The sequence below is a fragment of the Hemicordylus capensis genome, chromosome 2, assembly GCF_027244095.1.
Source record: "Hemicordylus capensis ecotype Gifberg chromosome 2, rHemCap1.1.pri, whole genome shotgun sequence".
Lineage (NCBI taxonomy): Eukaryota > Metazoa > Chordata > Lepidosauria > Squamata > Cordylidae > Hemicordylus > Hemicordylus capensis.
Window position 1 is genome coordinate 41968931 of NC_069658.1, and position 23376 is coordinate 41992306.

The 23376-nt window shown below is 42.1% G+C and overlaps 1 protein-coding gene across 4 annotated transcripts in view; it reads left to right on the forward strand.

Annotated features, from left to right (window-relative positions):
- Window positions 1-23376, forward strand: part of RGS7BP (regulator of G protein signaling 7 binding protein) — a 99384-nt gene that overhangs the window by 12847 nt on the left and 63161 nt on the right. The window contains exon 1 of one of the 4 annotated variants that reach the window (XM_053297135.1): window positions 3292-3424. The exons of the other annotated variants lie outside the window; for them this stretch is intronic. The gene's annotated coding sequence lies outside the window, so the exon portion shown is untranslated. Of the gene's footprint in view, window positions 1-3291; window positions 3425-23376 lie in introns of those variants that run through there. 4 annotated transcript variants of the gene reach the window in all.

The following is a 23376-nucleotide window of genomic DNA, read 5'->3' on the forward strand; positions in this document are numbered from 1 at the left end:
AAAGAAGATTCAAATCTTCATTTTTAAATAAGTGAAGCAGACTAGTGGGGAAGAGTGTTGGATACCTTTTAGAGAGTATGAAAGTGTTTAATTGTCAAAATGTGGCGAGGCTGTGGGTCTCAGCCAAGCCCTGTGGAGTGGACCCATGCCCCAGATCTTTTAAGTACCTAGCAGCACCTCTGCAAGGGAGAGAGGAAGACAAGAGAGTGGCAGGATTGTCCATGCAAAATCAGATATTTATAGGTATGTTCAGAATTCCTTCTGAAAATACAAAATAAATACATAAATTCAACAGGTAAAGTGTGCTGTCAAGTTGGTGTCGACTCCTGGTGCCCACAGAGCCCTGTGGTTGTCTTTGGTAGAATACAGGAGGGGTTTACCATTGCCTCCTCCCACGTAGTATGAGATTATGCCTTTCAGCATTTTCCTATATCGCTGCTGCCTGGTATAGGTGTTTCCCATAGTCTGGGAAACATTCCAATGGGGATTTGAACCGGCAACCTCTGGTTTGATAATCAAGTCATTTCTCCGCTGCACCAATAGGTGGCTTTGAAAAGTAGTGAATTGAGCTAATTTAAATGGCAGGATTGTCCATGCAAAATTTGGCATTTGCAGGTCAGTGAAGAATTTCTTGTAAAAGATTTAAAATTCCTACCTTTTCTTGAGCAATCTGGGATGCAGGGGAGCTGTGTGTGTGTGTGTGTGTGTGTGTGTGTGTGTGTACAGGGAGAGGATGTTTATCTTGCAAGGGCTTCCCCGTAAGCCATTAGGTCCAGGGTCCAAAATTACCTGGCTGCACCTCTGTATTCACTATGAAATCATAACACCCATTTCAAAATCACCTATTTAAACTTTAAGTACCTTTTAGGTACCTAGGCCTATCATTATTTCAGTACATGTTCAATTTTCCAGCAGAGTATCTACACTTGTACCATTCTTTCTAGTGCAAGCTGCCATATGAAAGCATGTGAGAAACCTCTCAGAAGTATGCATTGTGTTATTTTAAGTGCTTCTCTTTTCTTATGTCTGGAAGCATAGGGCTACCTCTGGCCATGGCTCATTTTGTTGTCCTTTGTTTACATATTTTGCCGCCTCCAAAAGTCAAGTCCTCTCTTATTACTTCTCATGTGGTATCCAGAGTCCTTGGAGCAACTTTGATAAGTTTCAGACCCCCTTTCCAAGGTGTAGAAGCTCTAAACTATAACTCCCGATCCTGCATGCTTGTTAATAAACAGCTTGTGTATGTGTGTGCGAGAGAAACAGAGTGCACGAATGGGCAAATAGTGTTAGGAACATTGCTAGGTTTGTATTAATGCATATATCAGGTCATGGTAGTGGGCATATATGTTAATGTTTCTGAGCTAGGGGAACATGCGTGCATAATTAAGTGTGTATATATGAAGAGGGTGTAATATTATATGCATAGAAGGGAAAGGGCATTCTAAGAATCTTATTTTCTTCATGTCCTTACAGTTTTTCTGCAACAGATATATGGGGGAGGGGGGAAATAAAGAAGACAGGGAGCAAGGGGGCGCATGTTCACTTATTTGTCCCTAGGCCCACTCCAGTCTTGCTATGTCACTGTTGTAGTGATCAGCCCCCCTCCCTCTAAAGAATTAATTGGAAATGAACCCTTGTCTTGACTAACAGGCTGGTGAACTCCAGGGCTCAGCCAGTCAGCACACCAGGTGGGTGGGACCTAGAGAGCTGTTGCCAGGTAGAAGGGAGTTCTTAAGACATCCTATTTTTGTAATCCTACTAAGTATTCTTAACTAAAAGAATCTAAAAGCTGAGAAAGCCTCAGATGGAAGCAGTCTATAGTAATTGAATAAAACTATTTTTTTTAGTTCTTTTCTTTTTACAAGCCTCTCCGAGTTGGTTTTTAACTCAGAAAAATGGAGAGCTAAGGGGGATTCCTCTGGTGCAAACACATTCAGCAGCTATCAGTTTTCTCACCACGGGTAGGCTTGCACGTGGAAGATTTTTGTACTTGTTCAAGAGCCAAATTAAGAGTTTTTTCTTGAGCTATCCCACCTCAAGCCCAGAGAGTTTTCTGTAGACAAAATGGGTGGTGGCAGCAGCATTTTGAACCTACCAATAATACAAAATAGTTTTAGGAGAAGCCTAACTTGGCAGCTCAGCAGGGATAATTCAGCATTTATTTCCCTCGTGAACTTGCTCTGAGACAAAGCCTTTAATCTTCCAAAACTGCCTAGAAGCCTTGTCTGTCAATCCCAGATATGTGGGAGTGAGCACTTTGTACATGGTCAGAAGTCCTTCTTTTCATTATTCATTATCACATGTTTTGCAGCTGAAATGCCATCATAGTCTTTGTGCTGAAGAGGCAGAAGCATATACTGTTACAATTTTTTAAAACCACAAATCAGTGGCAACAATTCCATTTTTTTTTTCAGTGGGTACTCACTGGAGGCATTTATGATCCATTTATGGAGGCATTTATGATCCATTAAGCAGCAGTAAAAAGGTGTAAATGATTCCCTCTTTTTAAAGAGTTGTAAATGGGCAAGGCATTTGCGGGCAAATGTAAGGTTGCCATGAGCTTGTCCAAGCCTAGTGTACTTCTCTAGAGTCCATTCTCCAGGTCCTCCCACTCTCTGAGATTATGTGTGCGTAGTGACTAGTGAAAGGGCCTTCTCAGTTATGGTATTCCATCTCTGGAATGCTCACCCCAGAGAAACTTGCCTGGCAACAACCATGGATGGTGTTTGGGCAACAGGTGAAGACATTTTTTATTTGCTCATCACATTCCAGTATGTGATACTGCTGGTTTTAATTTGTGGTCTGTTCTGTTGATTCTTATTGCTATTTGTGTTGTTCCTGTACATTATTTTTACTACTGACTTTTTAAATATTGAGTTTTTTGTTCTGACTTGTACACTGCCATTACATGCTACTGGCAGCATAGAAAAATTAAAAATTAATTAATAATGTGTTAACATTTTTTGCTGTCATTAATTTGGTTTTGTTGTAAACCGCCCAGAGATGTAGGTTTTGGGCGGTATAAAAATATTTTTATTTATTTATTTGTTAAAATGTTCTTATATACCGCCTCCTCCAAAGACTCTAGGCAGTGAACAAAACCAATAACAATTAATTAAAATAATAATAATTAATAATCAATAATATAATTAAAGGACAAATGCCTGGCGAAACAGATGGGTCTGAAGAAGGGCCTTAAAAGCAGCCAGGGAGGGGGCTGAACGAATCTGGGGGGGAAGAGTGTTCCAAAGAAGAGGGGTGGACATAGAGAAGGCCCTCCTACGGGCCCAGACACCACGCACTACACCAGGGACTGAGACACTTAAGGAGGGCCAGCTGAGAAGACCTCACAGTTCGGGATACAACTGGCTGAGAGAGGCGATCCCAGAGATATACAGGTGCTAAGCCCATAAGGGTTTTATAGGTGAGAACCAGTACTTTGAATTGGACCTAGAAGCGAACAAGGCAGCCAGTGCAGGGACCATAAAAGGGGTGTGACACGATCAGATCTACAGCCACCCATGAGGAGGCAGGCCGCTGCATTCTGGACTAGTTGACGCTTCCGAATCGTTTTCAAAGGCAACCCTAGGTAGAGCTCATTACAGTAATCCAAACGAGAGGTAACAAAGGCATGAGTTACTGTTGCCAGGGCCTGCCAGTCAAGAAAAGGCTGTAACTGGCAAACCAGCCAAAGCTGGGCAAAGGCACCCCTGGCCACGGCCTCCACCTGCTGTTCAAGCAGGAGCCGTGAATCCAGAAGGACCCCCAGATCACGAACCGTCGCTCTCAGGGGAAGCACAATCCTGTCAAGAGAGACACATGGCAATTGGCCAGATCGCAGACTAAACAAGAGCAACTCGGTCTTGGAGGGATTGAGCCTGGGCTTGTTTTGGCCCATCCAGGTCCTGACAGCCTCTAGGCACTGAGCCAGCACATGGACAGCATCACCTGTTTGGCCAGAGGTAGAGATATAAAGCTGAGTATCATCAGCATATTGATGGAAACTTACCCCAAGCCAACGTATGACCAGGCCCAGCGGCTTCATGTAGATTTTAAAGATGGGAGCTGGGACCGAGCTCTGTGAAACCCCACAAGGAAGGGGCAGGGTGCAGATCACTCATCCCCAATCGACACCGATTGGAATCGCCCAGTGAGATAGGAAATATGTTAAATAGATAAATAACAATAATACATAAAACGTGTGTGTGTGTATGTGTGTGTGTGTGTAAATACTAGCTATAGTCCCCTGTATATATAAAACTTAAGTTCTCTTTAAACCCATGGGGTTTGACTGATAATATTTCTGTGCTGGAATGTGACTATTGACAATGTCTCTGAACTCACACACACATGAATTCAAATCTAATGTCCAAAGCTTTCTTGTTCAGACAGGAAAATGCCTTTTGAGCATATATTTTTTTTTAAAAAAGAAATGCACTGTTACTTCAGTGTTATGCTTAGAATCTTGACAGATTATCTTTGAATATTCTAGTAAAGCTCTGGATAAGTGATGAGAATGCGTAAGCAATTATGTAAAAGTCAGAATGAACATTTCCAATTAAATAAATTTGATAATATTAGTCATGGTAATAGACTCCCCCCACCCCCCCACCCCCGCAAAAAAATAAAAAAAAATTAGAACTCCAAAAAGCAGTTCCTTATTGGAAAAATGAAGTGTGTCACAGTGGCCAGAATCCTACTCGGTGTATAGAAGGCATGTGTGGATGGTGATGGTGGTGGTGTGGAGTGAGTTTCACTGTTCTAGCTGCATCCTTTTGTGCTTCACTGAGAGTAACTTTAGGAGCATCTTTTTTGGTAACGCAATGGGTAATAATGCGAAGGGAGGGCCAGAAAAGTCATGGCATGTCTTGTTCCACATGCAACCCTTTGGATCCCTGCCAGTATATATTAAATGAGAAATTCAGCTGTTACTGAAGTCTTTGGGCTGCTTCTTTAAAATAAACAAAACCCAATCATTATTGAAATAAGTAAATAATCTTCCTGTGCAATTTGATGACATCATCATCATCATCATCATTATTATTATATTTATTAAATTCTATAGTGGTAAGTTTTGTTGGTTTATTTTATTTTGTATAGTTATCATTATAGAATTGCTCTTGCACCTCAACAAATGCTACAGAAAATGCTGAGGACAAATTCTCTTGTGGCTGTGCTTTTAATTGGACTTTCCGTGAGCCTCTCCACACTCTCAATAAAAGCATTTAAAAGTAATTATTCCCAGTTTTCTGGAGCACCCAGCCAAGAGAAAAACTAGTTCCAGGCACTTCTTACGTGATAAAAATCAGTACTTTTTCAGCAAGTCAGAAACTATAATGTGAGTGCTTTGAGATGGAAAAATATAGTATAATGTTTTAACTATTTCATGTGTGGCACTAATAATGCAGGCTAGTGGAATGATTTAGCAAAAAACTGTACTTGGAAATAAAAACATAAGAGCACTGCCAGATCAGAGCAGAGGTCCATCTAGGCCAGGCCTGCTCAACTTAGGCCCCCCAGCTGTTTTTGGACTACAACTCCCATAATTCCCAGCCACTGTAGCCAATAGCCAAGGATTTTGGGAGTTGTAGACCAACATCTGCAGGAGGGCCGAAGTTGAACAGGCCTGATCTAGGCCCTCATCCATCCTCCCCCCCCCTCCCCGGACCAGATTCCTCCAGAAGCCCACAAGCAGGGTTTAATTGTTCTCCAGCAACTGGTATTAAGTAGCATATTATCTCTGAACATAGTGTCAATAATAAATGACTCTTTCAAAATTAACATTAAAACAAAATAGGTATAAAAGGTAAATGGCCGCTGGTGCTCCGCCTGTATGAATGTATAACAAGGCTCTGCCTTTTCTCTGTTTCAAGGGGCTGTGGTAGAGCAGGGGACAGGATGGGATGTGTTATTAAATCTTGCCCTGTTTCTCCAGCACCATTTCAGACTTTAACAAAGGTATAATTAATCACTGAAAATGAACACTTCTCCTTTAAGCCTCTCTTTTTCCCCTACAGCACTATATACACAAAAGCCTGCAGCAGCGTCTGTCAAGGCATCAGAAGGTGGAGGCAGCCTAGGTCAGCTTTGCACATTATGGAAAGATAGTTTCAGTGACTCACACTTCTTTTTTGCGGTTTCCCTGTAATGTCTAAATGGGGAGCAAGCAGGCTGTGATTAGATGTGTGAGCTGTACCCACATCTGGAGCACAAGCATCTCGCACTTCCTCTATCTCGTGTGTATAATGTGCAAAGTCACTCTAGTTTCTGTTGAACTGCTGGCTGAATGAAAGCTTTCCTGGAAGGGCTTTTCATGATGCACAGCAAAATATTTTGCAGTTTCTCCTCTAGATAACTTGGCCTTAAAGTCTAACTGAGCTTTGCCTGTATAGTAACTGTATAGTGGGGGGCAACCTCCCGACTGCATCAGTGTTCGGGATGCACTCATTGAGGCTGTTCTCATGAGCAGCCAAGACTGGGCTAAGGAAGCCAAGCCCGGACTTGGCTGCCTGTAAGAACCTCCGGGCGCCGAGTCACGCTTCAGCAGCAAATCTGTCAAAGGAGCCTGCCTCGTAAACGAGTATAAGGGAGTGAGTGCTCCCGTAGCCACATTTACTTGACCGTGTGTCAGCACTGGCTGCTTTCAGCCGGTACTGACAGGCAGCCGCACGTCGCTGAGGGGATCACCATAATGCACCGCACACTTGTATGGTGCATTGTGGGATTTCCGGAGGCTGGGCCAATGCATCTTGGCCCCTGCACCTCTGGCCACTCACAGAATCACACAACGCCTAGACACTTGCTACCATTCCTGCAAAATGTCTACTTAAGAATTACTCCCAAATCTCTTTTGTGGTTTTTTCCATGTTCTCTTTTATGTTCTGCAGCTTTCCCAAAGTGCTCTGACTCACCAATGCCCAAATGCCTGCCATTGCTGCTGATAAAATTTTCATCGAAGCTGTAGTAGAAGGGTCAGCAGCGGGTCAGGTTTCTTTTCCAATCAGTCTATGGGGACTCCATGCCTTGAGAATTTAGATTGATGTAGAAATAAAAGGCTCCTGGTATCACTTACTGGTTTTGAGGCAGTCAACTTTTTTTCATCTTCTCTTAATGCCTAGGTTAGTATTAAGCAAAGGAATAATTATTAATTAGGTTATCAGCTGGCCACAGCAGCACTTTATCTTTGTGCCGTGTAAAGCTTCACTTGCTGATTTCTGCACATTAAGAGCACAAGAACAGAACGGCTTGGTGTGTTTTGTCCCCTTGTCAGTTGGCAACCTTACCTGTAAGTGATCTCTCTTGAGTCGCTACACTGAATCTTCAGTAGGGAGCAAAGCATACTCTGGAAGAGCATATCCTGTGTGGCTTCCCCAGGCATTTGGTGGGCTACTGTGTGAAACTGGACTAGATAGGTCTGATTCAACAAGACTCTTCTTATGTTCTTAAGGCTTTCTTGTACAATAAGGTAATACCAGTTTACCTTATCTTTTAAATTTCCCAGGGTTTCAGATGTACCAGTTTAGGAACCTCATTAAACGTGCCTACCTGGCTCCTATGCACATATCCCATATTGCTTCATTCTCTGCTCAGCTTCTACATGCCATTTCGCCCCAGCCTGAAGTGTATGAGCTCATGTTAGTCAAGGACTTGTATCTTTATTCTATCCCTTCTACAATCCTAGCTAGGTCTCAGCCCACATTTAGGCAATTCAACTGTTTATAAACCTTTTTCCTGATGAGCCATGTAAATTGTTTGCATTCACTCCCTTGTGTCACCCCCACTGTTTCAGACACCCCCCTCCCAGTTTGAGAAACACAAGTGTAATATAAAGTCTGTCCCTATGATCAAAATACAGCTCAGATAAAAAGCAAGGCAACAGGAAGGAAGCAGACACATGGACAATACCAGGAATTTCAGGAATTCAACCAAATTAAAGATCTTGGTTTTGGAGAAGGCCCACTTGGGTCTGTGTTATAAGCGGATGCATTCAATAAGAAAATACAAGGCATAGTTTCATTAGTTCAGACTGCAGTGTTAAATATTCTCACAGTGGATTTACTTCCAAGTAAACAGGCATAGGACAGTGTCAAAGGAGAGTTCTACTTACAGACGTCTCAGTGGCTTTCAGTAAATGGGCAAGGATTTCTGATCTGTTGCTAGCAATGCTTTTCTCTTGTTTCCCAGGAGCCCTCTCGTTTGTTTGAGTCTCCAGACTTGGAGATCTCACTCTGGATATGCTCAGGAGCCTCACAGCATCGTGAGCTCTCAATTTATGACACATGAGGACAGGTCACTTGGCGATAGTGGGCCAGACGCCCCTAGATTTGGCTCCTAAAAAGCAAATTGAAAAGGGGAGCAGATGCACGCTCTCCCTATGCTGGGATACCCTAAGCAGACCCCAGAAGTTAACTAAAAGCAGGTTAACTCTGTCAAGGTCACTCTGCCCTCAGAGTGAACCACGTCCCCATCCTCTCCTTTCACAAAGGATAGCAGCCAGCTAATGTGCCAATTAGCTCTACAGGAAGAACACAGATAAGGCTTGCGGAGGAAAATCCCCCCCACACACACACACACTTTTCACATAAGAGGTTGAGTCAGCTATACAGACTTAGAGGTGCACCCATTAAAAGTATTGATTGGATTACTGGACTGACTGGTTTGTTTTATCCAGACATCGAGTCCTTCCAAAGGACTTGGGATGGCTAGATTTTATTATCAATATTGTTGTTGTTGTGTTAGATATCATCACAAAATAGGCTGTTCCCAGTAAAGTTGCTTTTTGTAATTGGCTGATGGTGATTTCTGTGACCCCTATAGTGTTGAGGTGCTCTTCAAGGTGTTTTGGAATTGCACCTAGGGCGCCAATTACTACTGAGATTATTTTGGTCTTCTTCTGCCACAGCCTTTCAATTTCAATTTGTAGATCTTTGAATTTTGTTGTTTTTTCTATTTCTTTTTCTTCTATTCTGCTATCACCTGGTATTGCTATGTCAATTATTTTAACTTGATTTTCTTTCTTCTCAACTACAGTTATATCTGGTGTATTGTGTGGCAGATGTTTGTCTGTTTGTAGTCGGAAATCCCATAATATTCTTGCATCTTCATTTTCTACAACTTCTTCAATTTGATGGTCCCACCAATTTTTGACTACAGGTAGCTTGTATATTTTGTAGATGTTCCAGTGTATCATCCCTGCTACCTTGTCATGCCTTTGTTTGTAGTCAGTCTGTGCGCTTTTTTTACAACAGCTGATGAGGTGGTCCACTGTCTCATCTGCTTCTTTACAAAGGTGGCACTTGCTATTTGTTGTTGATTTTTCTACTTTTGCTCTTATTGCATTTGTTGTTGATGATGATGATGATGATGATGATGATGATAATGTATTCATATTTATAATTTTTTTCTATGTAAACCGCTTTGAGAACTTTGGTTGAAGAGCGGTATATAAATATTTGTTGTCATCATCAGCAAATTAAATCTGATGTGAAACTGTCCTTTCTGAGCTAATTTTGCCACACAAGCCTGAACATAGATTTAGGGGTATTCACCAATCACCCCAGGGCAGGTTCATTAACAGATCCCAGTTGTTAACAATAGTAATACAAAAGGTTCCCCACACCCTAATTAGGCTGCTGAAAAATGGTGGGAAATCAATGAGCAGATCTGTGAGCTCAGTTGTGGTCCTGAAAAGGAGTTCTGATCTGATCATGTGCTCAGAGACAACTTGTTCCTTAAATCTAAGTGTATGTCTGCTCCTAAACCAATGTTTCTTTCTTTCTTTCATTCATTCATTCATTCATTCATTCACACTGAACCAATGTTTTGCACAGGACTCTGCTTGGTAGACCTCACTCAAGTCCTTGTACTGTCAGTCTATAACATGCTGAACTCCATAACATGAGGAGGGGAGATAGCTACACGAAGCTCAGGTATCAGTGCCTGAAAAAGATCTCTGACTGTAACTTGGAGAGCTGTTGCCATTCAGAGGACGTAGTCCTGGTCTAGATGGACAAGCAGTAGGACAACAGAATGCTGCTTTACATTATTTGAGAAATAGTTTTTTAAAAGGGAGGAACGTGCTCTTTGGGGAGCACTTCGGACTCTGGAGGAGCATTAATGCCCAAATAAAACAAGCTTTTGTCATATTTGAGCCTGCCCTTGTGCTGCTATATTCTCGTGGCCCTGCTGGCAGCACTCATTTAAATAAAGTCATGAAGACATGTGGACATGTACTGTCTTAACATATTCCATCACAATTTGTATTGCACTAGGGACTTCTGTAACATACATTCTAGTTTTATCACCTTTTTTGTATCCTTGCACATATTGCTAATTTACATTGGAGGGGAGTTACCTGTCAGAAATTTTAAAAATGACTTTTTTACTGCACCTCAGCCCACTAATTTTATATCATGCCAATACTGTAACACTTCTTCTTATTACAGTATGTGATGTGAACTACTCAATTAGTTCTTTATAGCAACACTTATGATATATTCAAGGATTTGATTTCCTTTTCCTCAAAAATCTAGTCAATATATAGTAAGCTGAGTTCAAGTAAGCTTGAACCTGTGGTGGTGGTGGGATATTCTCTTGCATCTGGATTGGATTGGTTTTGTTTTGGCTTGGTGGTCAGGAGTAAGATGATATCCATGATGGTCAACTCTAATATCTGTAAGGGTTTTATCTAGTGGAATTTGTGTCCAACATATTGTTACCTGACCAAAGCCTTTGGGAGCAGATGGGCTTCAAATTAAATACATATGTTTAATAATAGGCCTGTTGAAAATGATGCTTATACTTGTTAAATCCTGAAACCACTTAATTGTATGCGCTGTAGGTTATGTCAGTGGAACTATCTGTGGTCAGTTCTAAGACATTTTAACAACTTTTCCTGAAGGACCTTGCTTTTGTGTTTCTTGTGTAGAAAAAATTCCCATAAGTGTGATTGAGAGAGCTGAATCTTTTCAGATACAAAACCCAGCACAAACTGGGTAAGCCAAATAATCTTAGTTATCCTGATTTTATCATTGTAATCTGGCTTGACTCATTTGCAGTTCTGATTCATATCCTGTTCTTCTTTGGTAAACTCAGTAACAGAATTACAATGGAGAGCTGGTCTTGTGGTAGCTAGCAAGCATGACTTGTCCCCTTAGCTAAGCAGGGTCTGCCCTGGTTGCATATGAATGGGAGGCTACATGTGTGAGCATTGTAAGATCTTCCCCTTAGGGGATGGAGCTGCTTTGGGAAGAGCATCTAGGTTCCCTCTCTGGCTTCTCCAAGATAGGGCTGAGAGAGATTCCTGCCTGCAACCTTGGAGAAGCCACTGCCAGTCTGTGTAGACAATACTGAACTAGATGGACCTACAGTCTGACTCAGTATATGGCAGCTTCCTGTGTTCTTAGGTAATGACATTGGAGGGTATAAGATCTATTTGTAGTAGTATGGCAGGTATGTTGTTGTTCCAATACCAGCCAGTTAGCTGTCCCCCACAATCCGCCTCTGAGCATACCCCACGTACTCAGTTCTAGCCTGCCAAGCCTATCTCACCTAGTAGGATGCCTTTTCAAGCAGTGCCTACATACTCTTGCATTGCTTCCATGGGAAAGCATTACCACTGAGAATAGCATCTCTTCCAGAAACTGGAGGAGACCAATGTTTCATTCTGTGCCACACTGCAAGCTGTGTAGAGAAGATGGAGGATGGGCAGGTAGTAGATTACATTGGCAGAACATCTGATGACCTTGCTAACCCTTTGGATATCATGTTATAGTGAGAGTTGGTGAACAATCCTGAATTATTCTTTGATTTTTCCTTTCTCCTTTTGAAGTCTGAACAAAGAAGAGACATTTACCTCAGAATTGTGTGAAGAGGACCTGAGGTGCTTTGAAGGGCTTTCACTGAGACTGATTTTGCTGCAGAAAATGCAAATGCATGATTTCTTTTGTTTTTACTCCCTAAACGTTTATTGACCTCAGGGACAGCAAAGTGGCTACATTCCTCCTTGAACAAACCTAAAGGTCAACATACCTGGTTATGGTTAGAAACTTCCATATCTGAAATGAAGGTTATTTGTTTGATTTTGTTTTTTTCTTTCAGATTCTCTGCAGGTGAAATTGCCATAAATGGCTTCAAGGCACAATCTACTGACCTTTTTTCTGCTGGCAAGGAAGGGTGGGCCCGCAATCAGTCATGACAGATTTGAGACACGGTCTTTATTTTGTTGGCTTGAAGAGTGAACAGTATAACAATAAGTGAAACCATAAATCCATACTTTGTTTTCAGTACTCTCACAATAATGTTAGCTTGTTGGTTAGTTTTCTTGTTAGACTATCTTAGACTATTTTAAAATAATTATTAAAAAGGATTGGGATTCAAGGAAGTTATGTCAGTGCTGTGTCGCTCTATCAGTGCTATAGTCTGCCAGAGACTGTAGAGCAAGTGCATAGCAAGAGCCTTAAGTGGGATTAATGTGGATAAAGGAGAAGAGCAGGACTTAATATGGCTTACTTATAGACCCTCTTCAGGGAGCCAGCCATGGTGGCCCAACCCCACTTTCAAGACATGCAGTAGTGATTGGTTCTAATGAAATTTCAGCTAAGGAATTGGATTATAGGCTGGTCTTTCCCATTTGTTTGTACAGGGAGCTGGGGTGCTGCTGTATCATAGGCCCTATTCAGATGTAAATGCATACAGATGTTTTGTATACATGTGAATGTTTTTGTGCAAATGACTGTGTATGCATGCATTTGAAGACTGAACCTGAGTACAGGCTCCCTCAAATGCAGAGAGTACCATAAATGCACTCACTGAATGTAACATGAGAATAATTGTATGTGTATTTAGAGGGGTAAGTAGTGGTTAGAGTGCTGGACTAGGACTGGGGAGACCCGAGTTCAAATTCCCATTCAGCCATGATACTAGCTGGGTGGCTCTGGGCCAGTCATGTCTCTCTCAGCCTAACCTACTTCACAAGGTTGTTGTGAGGAGAAAACGCAAGTATGTAGTACACCGCTCTGGGCTCCTTGGAGGAAAAGCAGGATATAAATGTAATAATAATACATGCATACACTGTACACAGATTGTATGTAACATGTGAATATGGCTTTGGTCAGTGCATCTTGCTCGGTCTTTGCTCAAGGTACAATTCTGTCCATTTCACACATGTCCTATACCTAATGGCGCAACGGGGAAGTAACTTGCCAAGGGAGCAAGAGGTTGCTGGTTCAGATCCCCGCTGGTGTGTTTCCCACCTATATCGGGCAGCAGCAATATAGGAAGATGCTGAAAGGCATAGTCTCATACTGTGCGGGAGATGGCAGTGGTAAACCCCTCCTGTATTCTACCAAAGAAAACCACATGGCTTGTGGTCGCCAGGAGTTGACACTGACCCGACAGCACAACTTTATCTTTAGCTCTTGGCTGGTGAGTGTTGGTTTGTGTTGCTGTATTGAGGGCTTTCTTTTGAAGTCTGCAAATTCTGCAGTCCTTTATATAAATAGCAGCTTTAATGGCAATGTGGCATTTTAAAACTGGCAACATGGGGCATGTGGAAGTTGTGAGTGTTCATCCTGAGCATGGGTTTTTATGTGTACAACAGTGTGTGACAGAGTTTTAAAAAGGCATGTTTTGCTGCTAGATGCAAGAAATCATTATTCAGATGTGTTTGTGAGTCAGTGCTAAGATAGGACTGAAACCTAAACTTCCGAGATCTGCACCAAGTGCTTTCAGAACTGCAATATGAAAATAGTTTTGGTTGGCCAGTTTTAAGTTACAGGAAAAAGAGGAAAATAACCCAAAAATATCCATCTGAGGTTTCACATACTTTTAATGGTCGGTGTCCAAGTCTGGAATCTGGGGAAGCAATTAATGAGATAGAAAACAAGGTCACTTACCTATAACTGGTGTTCTCAAAATATCTATCCTCTGTGGAGTCACTTTCACCTCTAACTTCATCCATTAATTCTCTTGGGGGAACTGCTTGAAATGGTGAGGGCACAAGTACTGGTGTCTCCTTGTTCAGAACAGATCTATACAAGTTGGAGCCTGTTCCTTTGCTCTGGTTACCTCCTGCAAACACTCTGCTTGATTTAGAGGTGTGTGAAACAAAGCAAATACTGTATACATTCATGAGATAAAAGTGAGATAAAATAACTAAAATTATAAGGTTAAAGGGCCAGCTATCCTACATATCTACTCCTGTAATCAATATTCTTCAGGTTTGACTTACCAAAATAGAACTGGCAATTATTGTAAGGGAGAATGAAGCAAATATGCTTTGTAAAATGCAACCGAAGAATGGGTTTTAGTATAGACATACAGCACTTCTGTGATAACTGTAGAATCAGTACGGTATATACGAGTAAAATTACAAGAATCACAATGTACTTGAGTGCTCAGATACTCTTTATGGACCGCACATGGACAATGGTTTTGTGATGTTTCCAGTCCATCATGCACAAACTGCTATGCAGACTCTGCAAAGATGCCATGGAAGTTTTTCATACTCGACTTTTAGTTTGCATCTCCACCAGAATGGAGGTGTGCATTCACATCAGCCAAATTTACCCTGAAGTCCCTGTGAGCTGTCAGGGAGCACTCAACAAACAATTTGGGTTTTTCATTCACATTAGAGTGTAGAGTTTTTATATCTACACATTAGAGTTACTACACGTTATCTACATGTTAGAATGTATTGTGTAGAGTGCTTATATCTGTGGTTTAAAAAATCCACTTTTTGCATCAGTTTTGGGGGGCAATTTCAGACTTGCAGTAGAGCCTAGCAGAAAACCCGCGGTAAAGCCTGCTGTCTGGGAAAGCTCATGGTGCTTGAGTAATACTGAGATCTACTGAGGGTGGGAACAGAAATAGTTTTTAAGAGAGCTGAAAAGATTTGATAAAGATAGTGTTTCATGGTACACAGACTTTTTTGTTTTGTTCCAATGTTGCCTCCAATCAAACAGGTCTTGCAGGTTTTTGAAATAGTGCAAGACCTGCAAAACCTGTTTAGCAGAAACAAAAGTGGGATGCATGTGCATCCCATGAGTAGTGATCTTTCCTTCAGACTGTCTTACACACACTGGAAATACAGTTCTTTGTCTCCAGCATGAATTGATGCATCATCTTCCCAAAACGTTGGTAGAGACGTGCCCTAGAGATTCCAGAACAAAATTTCAAAAAGTCAAAAGCAAAGTCTGCACCTCTCATTTATAGAGTTCCTAAATAAATAGAACTGCAGAGTTTTGAAAAATAGGATAAATGTTAAAAGTTAACTTTTTGAACTTTGAAATCCTATGACATGGAATCACCTTTTAAAATAGGACCATTTACAGGGTCCTCCACCTTTGTCAACTGTTAAGACTGATTTAGTTTCTATTACTTGGTCTTTTCATAGTCTGGTTCCTTTCAGGCTATTTTTGTCTCCTTATGAATTGCATTACAAAATTGCAAGTTGGTGGTATTAGTCTCGTTTTATCTGTTGGACGTAAAAGCTTATGGCTGTTCTCCTAAATATATACTTTAAAACACTTGGTGGGTTAAAAAATGAACTTCCTTGTAATTGCACTATATTTCACAAAAAGAGCAGGGAAAGGAGATGTAAAGATTCTAAACTGTCTTGAAAAACAAAAAAACAGATCGCCAGGGCCAGATAGCATCCACCGAAAAGTTTTGAAGGAACTCAAATGTGAAATTACTGCTCTCCTAGCAAAAATATGTAATTGGAACCTAAAATCGGGCTCTGTCCCAGGGGACTGGAAAGTAGCTCATGAGATTCAGGGGGGATTTGGGAAACTACAGGCCAGTTAGCTTAACTTCTGTGCTGGGTAAGTTGGTGGATAGCATATTTCCACCAATCTATGTGTTTAATAGAAGATCAGGCCTTACTGAAGGACAACCAGCATGGCTTCTGCAAGGGCAATTCTTGCCTCACTGACCTTTTGGAGTTCTTTGAGAGTGTCTTCAGGCATGTAGATGGAAGTGATCCAGTTGACATAGTATACTTGGACTTCCAAAAAGCTTTTGTTCCCCACCAAAAGCTCTTGAGAAAAACTTAACAGTCATAGAATAAGGGTACAGGTTCATTCTGTGGATTGGTAACTGGCTGAAGGACAGGAAACAGAGGGTAGGAATAAATGGACAGTTTTCACAATGGAGGGGAAGTAAGAAATGGGGTCCCCCAAGGATCCGTATTGGGACCAGTACTCTTTAACTTGTTCATAAATGATCTAGAAGTTGGGATAAGCAGCAAAGTGGCCAGATTTGCAGATGACACTAAGCTAGTTAGGATAGTGAAATCCAAAGCAGATTGCTAGGAGCTCCGAAAGGATCTCTCCAAACTGGGTGAGTGGGCGACAAAATGGTAAAAGCTGTTCAAAGTAAGCAAGTATAAAGTGATGCATATTGGGGCAAAAACCCCACCCCAGCTTCACATATATGCTGATGGGATCTGAGCTGTCAGTGACTGACCAGGAAAGAGATCTTGAGGTCGTGGTGGACTGCTCGTTGAAAGTATCAACTCAGTGCATGGCAGCTGTGAAAAAGGCAAATTCCATGCTAAGGATCATTAGGAAGGAATTTGAAATAAGAATGCTAATATTATAATGCCATTATACAAATCTATAGTGTGGCCACATTTGATGTACTGTATATGGTTCTGGTCACCATATTTTTAGAAAGACATTGTAGAACTGGAAAAGGTGCCGAAGAGGGTAACCAAGATGATTAGGGGCCTGGAGCACCTTCCTTGTGAGGCAAGGCTACAGTAACTGGGCCTTTTTTGTTTGGAAAAGAGGCAACTACAGGGAGACATGATCAAGGTGTATAAAATTATGCATGGAGTAGAGGGTGGACAGAGAAAAGTTTCTCACAACACTAGAACCAACGGTCATCCCATGAAACTAAAGGCCAGGAAATATAGGACAAACAAAAGGAAGTACTTTTTCACATTACACTTATTTATCTATGGGATTCCCTGCCACGGGTTGTGGTGATGGCCCCTAGTTTGGATGGCTTTATAAGGGGCTTAGATAAATTCATGGGCAGGTCTATGCCCTCACCTCTTGCCTGTGGGTTTCTCAGAGGCATCTGGTGGGCCACAGTGTGATGCAGGATGCTGGACTATATAGGCTTTGGGACTGATCCCAGCATGGCTATTCTTATAAAAACAATTCTGGAGATACACACCAGGAGCTACTATTGTTCCACTAACAATTTTGGATTACTTTTTTAATTTTAGGAATATGTATTAGATTAGATAATGAATACTCCCCTCTCCCCCCCCCCCAATTTAGTAATTTTAAAAAATGTTTTATACTCTTATCTAATGTTCTCTCAGTGGCTCTCCATGGATGGAATAACATCTGAACAAGACTTCTGTCTTTCACAGAATGAATGTACATATAGTGGTATGTGAACCTTTAGATTAGTCACAATGGAAAAGTAGTGAATGGCCACTGATGGAAGTTTTTTTAGTTAACAGCAAATCTTCTGTTTTATTGTTTTCAAGTTTTATTGTTTTCATATAGGTGCCACACACCTAGGACAAGTAGCTATTGCCCGCAGGCAAGCAAGTGAGTGGTAAATGCTTCTGTCCATCTCTCCTATCAACTTTGCTCTTGCCACTGCTGCTGACAGAACCAGCAGCTGACATTGCTCTGCACTATAACAGTGGAGTGCTGTGAACGTAAAAACAGCCCTGCTGGATCAGGCCAAAGGCCCATCTATTCCACCATCCTGTTTCACATCCTGTTTCACATAGTGACCCATCAGGAGCCGCTGGGAAGCCCACAGGCAGGCAGTGAGGGCATGCCCTCTCTCCTGCTATGCTGTTACTCCCGTGCAACTGGTATTCAGAGGCATCTTGACCCTGAGGCTGGAGGTGGCCTATAGCCTTCAGACTAGTAGCCATTGATAGACCTCCCCTCCATGAATTTGTCTAAGCCCCTTTTAAAACCATCCAGGTTGTTGGCTGTCACCACATCTTGTGGCAGAGAATTCCACAAGTTGATTGTGTGACAAAGTACTTCCCTTTTGTTGGTCCTAAATTTCCTGGCAATCAGTTTCATGGGATGACCCCTGGTTCTAGTGTTATGCGAGAGGCAGAAAAAAATTCTCTCTTATCAACTTTCTCCACACCATGCATGATTTTATAGACCTTCATCATGTATCCCCTATCATGTGGCTGCTGCATATTTATTAATTAGCCCGGTCAGACATTATGCTGTTCGTGTGTACAGATATCTTGTGCTTGTGCGAATGACTGTACCTGTGTTCATTATAAAATTGAGGGTCCTTCAAATACATGGTACAGATAGGAAGTGTACTTCTGCACTGTGTTCAACATAATATGCGAATGACTGTATCTGTGCACAGATGTCTTACCTGTGTACACTCGTATGAGTGTTGAACATAACGTGTGAATGTGCCTATTCTGTCTCATGCTTCACGCAGAGAGAGAAAGTGAGGTTGCATAAACCCTCACACAGGAGTAATAGAGGGAGACTAAGAGGAGGTGGGTATGCAGGCGGCATTTCCTCAATACTTATTTGCATGGGGTTTGGCTAGGTGGTGGTTGTTTTTCTCTTTTACCAACTTGGCAACTGCTTGCTCTGCAAAGGTAATATATGACTTTGCTTTAATGGGATGACCAGTTAGCAGTTCACGGGCTAAATCCAGCTGCTACTCAGATTTCTGGGAGGGAAGCCTGTTGGGTTCTTCACTGGAGGAGAGGGCACAACTTTCAAGCTCAGCTGCTTGGGCACTGTGATAAAGTCAGTGGCAGGGAGTCATTTGCTAATTGGGCAGCTTTGTTGGGAAAGGTCAGTCTCCCGCTGAGGCTGAAGAAATTGACAGTTGCTGATTTAATCTCTGTATCTTTGCCATCCTAAGGCTCAAAAGCAAGTTTTAGTTGTTAATAACCATATGGCGTGCATTACTACTATTCCTAGTTTGGGCAGAGGCAGTTATTTCATGAGGCAAAGTGAGACGATTGCTTCCAGTGCTGGAATAGTGGGATGCCAGCAGCAGCACGCCATCTGCTGCTGCCATAGGCACAGCTCTTCAGAATGGTTGGCCCTTGCAAGCTTGGCTCTCCTTGCAAAGCCTGCAAGAAGTACTAAGAGAGAAGAGGAGACTGCTGAAAACCTCCCCTCCTCCCTTGCCTTCCATTACAATTTCATTTTGCAGGTGTTGACGTAGGGCATGTAGGGTTGATGTAGGGAGTGAAGGTGAGTGCTAGTGATTGCGCACACAATGAATCTGTGGCTGAAGTAGTCTCTAAGCTCACATCTGAAGTAAAATTTGAGGGCCAGTGCTAGGTACCAATGCTGTGTAGTAGGCTGGGGACCCTACGGGACCCTACAACTGTTGCCCTAGAAAACAAGTGAGGGATGGATGGACTGGCAGCCAATGGAGTTTGTGCCTGCCTATCTAGCCTGAACTTTGTGTCTTAAAGTATATGACAGACTGAAAGTTCCAGCATATTGCCTGGCCCCTAGACTTGATCATCCCACACAAGCCACTCAGCTTTTTGGACTTTTTGGACTTCACAAGCCACTCAGCTTTTTAAGCAGGAGCATACCAATGTACGAACCAACCAGTTGAAAAAGAAGCTACCTGAGAGCGCATGCTCAGCTATGACTTCACACAGATCGTCTGTGCAGAAACAGCTCCTTTGTACTATCCCATGCAGTGTACATACGGTTGCTTCAGCCACATGGGTAAAGGACTGGACTAGGACTGGGGAGACCCGAGTTCAAATCCCCATTCAGCCATGATATTAGTTGGGTGACTCTGGGCCAGTTACTTCTCTCTCAGCCTAACCTACTTCACAGGGTTGTTGTGAGGACAAACTTAAGTATGTAGTACACTGCTCTGGGCTCCTTGGCGGAAGAGCGGGATATACATGTAATAAATAAAATAAAATAAAAATGATCGTGTTCTCACCCACTGCCATCCTTGTGGGATGGAAGAAACAGAAGTGGAAAATAAACAGTCAGTCCTACCCATGTGGTTGAATTATATACTTCAACTGCTTGAGACAGTACCATAGGGAAGCTTTCCTTACTGCGGCTCTATGTGAAAGGCCTAATTGAACCTCCTTTTCTGCTTAGGGATAGGGTAGGCTGATTTATGAGTAAGCAAACTGTCAGTTGAGCCAGATAGTTGAGTGTCGTCGTACCACAGGAGTATAGCAAAAGTGTGTCAAGCTGTCAGAGCTGAAGCTCTTGGGTTCTGTTATCGGTTTTGCTCAATTGCAGTCTTTTCAACCAAAGGTATCTGCTGTTTATCCTACAGGTTTTCAAATCCTTTAAATATTTTGAAGGTTTGAGGTTTGAAAGCATTGAAGAGCACACCCCTCTCTCTCCATCTCTGCCTGACTATCTATTACAAGTAATTGTCTATTAAAAATGTAATAATACTTACATCCCACCCAGAGGTATTGCAAGAATGACTTAATACTCTAACACATATTTCAAGCTGTGAAAGAAAGACAATTAACTGTTAAGTGGTACGTTTTTATCATATTTGCTATTCCTAGATAGGACAAGCAAAGTTGTCATTTTTATGATAATTTATTTCTGAAGAGAAAAGTGGGATGTTTCAATCCAGTATCATTCTGTAAAATAGGGTGTGGGTGTTTAAGAAACGAGTTTCAAATCTCATGAAGGCCAAATTCAAGGGCATTCAGTGTTTCTTAGAAAGCTCTTATTCTATCATTGACCAAAGTCTTCTAAATACTTTAGTGACGCATTTACTGACAAAGGTATAGGCCAAAATCCTGAACATATAAACAGTTAAAGCCAGTTCATGCATCCGTATTTTGCATGCTGAGGTAAAGCAAACCTTACCTTTCCAGGCATTTTGACATACTGTGACTATATTAGCTCATGGTAAGACTTGCCATACCATCAGAAATATCTTAAAATGAGTTGAAGCATGAAAGCTGGTAGCGAGCATGAGTTGAACCCTTTGCAAAGCAGGGTCCACCTTGGTTTGCTTTGGGATGGGATATTACATTTTAGCACTGTAAGATATCGCCCTTAGGGGTACTGGGCTATAGCTCAGTGGAAGCGCATTTGCATGCAGAAGGTCCCAGCTTTACTGCCTGGCATCTCTAGGAAGGGCTGTGGAAAACTCCTGCCTAAAACCTTGGAGAGCCACTGCCGATCAGTGTTGACAATACTGAGCTAGATGGTCCAATGGTCTGACTCGGTATGGCAGCTTCCGATATTCCATGCTCTGAACTGAAGCATTTATAAGACCAGCTCAACCTGTCAAAAATAATTGAAGCAATCTCACATTAATTAGGGCACATTTTTTAAAAAAGTTCATATGAGCCTACATTTACTCCAAAAAGGGTCGACTCTGCTTCCTCAGTGTGAAGCTAGAAGTTATGAGAGAGGGATAGAATTGCTGCTGTTCCATGTCGCTTCCTCTCTGCTTCATAATTTATAGTTCGGGTCTGCACAAGTTGTGACTCACCAAGCCAAATTTAGCCAGCAGCCATGTTCTGTAGCCTGCCAGGTGTTTGACAGTCCTCTCCCACCCCCACCACCATTCCCAGTGAATGTCTCCAGTTCTTGGCAGGCAGCAAAAAACAGGCTTAATGAATTGGTATAGCACCATATATGGCTAGCAGACAGTGCTGGACTTGGTGGGTCACAGGCTGTTCAGCATTGGTCTAGTTTCATATAATGTGTGACAATGATAGGATCTCACACATTGGTTATGGAATGCGCTCCCTGCTGAGATACGATCCTCCCCATCTCTGGCAATTTTCAAAAAACACCTGAAAACTCTTCTTTTCACCCAAGCTTTCTCGGCTTCCTAAATTTTGGGGGTTTTAATTTCTGGTTTATTTTAAAATTCAAAACCCGATTTGGGGGGTTTTAATCACTGTAATTGTTTAATTGTTGTTTTAAATTGTTTTTAAATTGTTTAATTGTTATATTGTTTTTTAATTTGTTTTAGCTCTTTACTGTTTTAGTGGTTTGTTTTAATTGTAAACCGCCCTGAGCCATTTTGGAAGGGCGGTATACAAATCACATAAATAAATAATAAATAAATTGTGTTGAATTAGACATGGAGAGAGGGGAAGAAATGTGGAGGAGCAACTCTGTTGAACTTCTGCATAGGATAAGCATGCAAACTGCATTGTCTTGTGTGCAGATCTATTTCTATTGACTAGCTATGATAACCTTTCCAAACTATACATTTGCAGTATTGCACAATTGTGCAGGTCCCTGTTTTTTAGCACAACTAAGTTAACTTCTTGTGCTATATCACAAATTTACTCACTTCACCAGTGGTTCATTGCTTTGGATGCCAGCCAACACCACATTTGAAGTGGCAATAGCCAATAAAGAATGAGGACTGAAAATAAATGTTTTGCTTTTTACAAATGGTTTTCATCCTAGTAGGAAGCAGAGTAACTGCAGGCGGCTGCATTTTAGAGAATACAAATCTGCTTTAAACAGTAACGTAGGACACAGTACACTTTTTGGCATTTCTATTTTGTGCCACCCTCAGGCAAGGACAAGAAGATATTGTTCTCAGAGGCCAGCTCTGTTTACAGATGTGGGTTGGAAAGCCTGTCAGCCTATCATAATAACTATTTCCACACCAGGAGTGTGGGTTTTGTTTTGTTTTAAATAGACTACGAGGCGAGTCTCACAAGCAGCATGATCCAGGCTAGGGCTGGGTTGCCTAGGCTGCTTGTATGGAGTGCTTAAATCCACACAGATCCTGGCACTCCCAGCCAGCCTAACCCCACTCCTAAGCCCGGCTCTTAGCCAAGGTTAACCGGGATCTTGTGTCTCCTTGGGCTGCACACAGCCCGAGAAGACACTGAGACAGGCACCTAAAGTGCCCATCTGATAGGGGATCCCTTCAATGGACTGCACTGATGGTACAGTGCATTGTGGGATATCCGGAAGCCAGGACACATTGTCAAAGCCTCTGGAGCTCTGCGCTGTTTTGTGGACCATCTGAGAATGTGGTCCATGCTCCCAGCAGCATTCCTTTGGTCATCAGGGGGAAGGTGAGTTGGGCAGCCCCCCCCCCCCCCACTGCCCACTCAGTCATGTGAATGGCCTCTACAACAATACCTTGCATTGACTTATCTTTCATTGCAGAGAAACTTAATGCATTCTTTATGTCTGTCTTCATGGCGGAGGACATTGACCATATACCCTCTCTGGAACTGAGCTTCTCAGGCTTGGAAGCTGAAGAACTGGGCCAATTTGGGGAGACGAGAGAGGATGTTCTAAACTACCTTGAGAAACTAAAAATTAACAGATCACAGGGCATCCACCAAAGAGTTCTGAAGGAACTCAGACACATAGAAAATTGGGCCTTGCTGAGGGAGAACCAGCA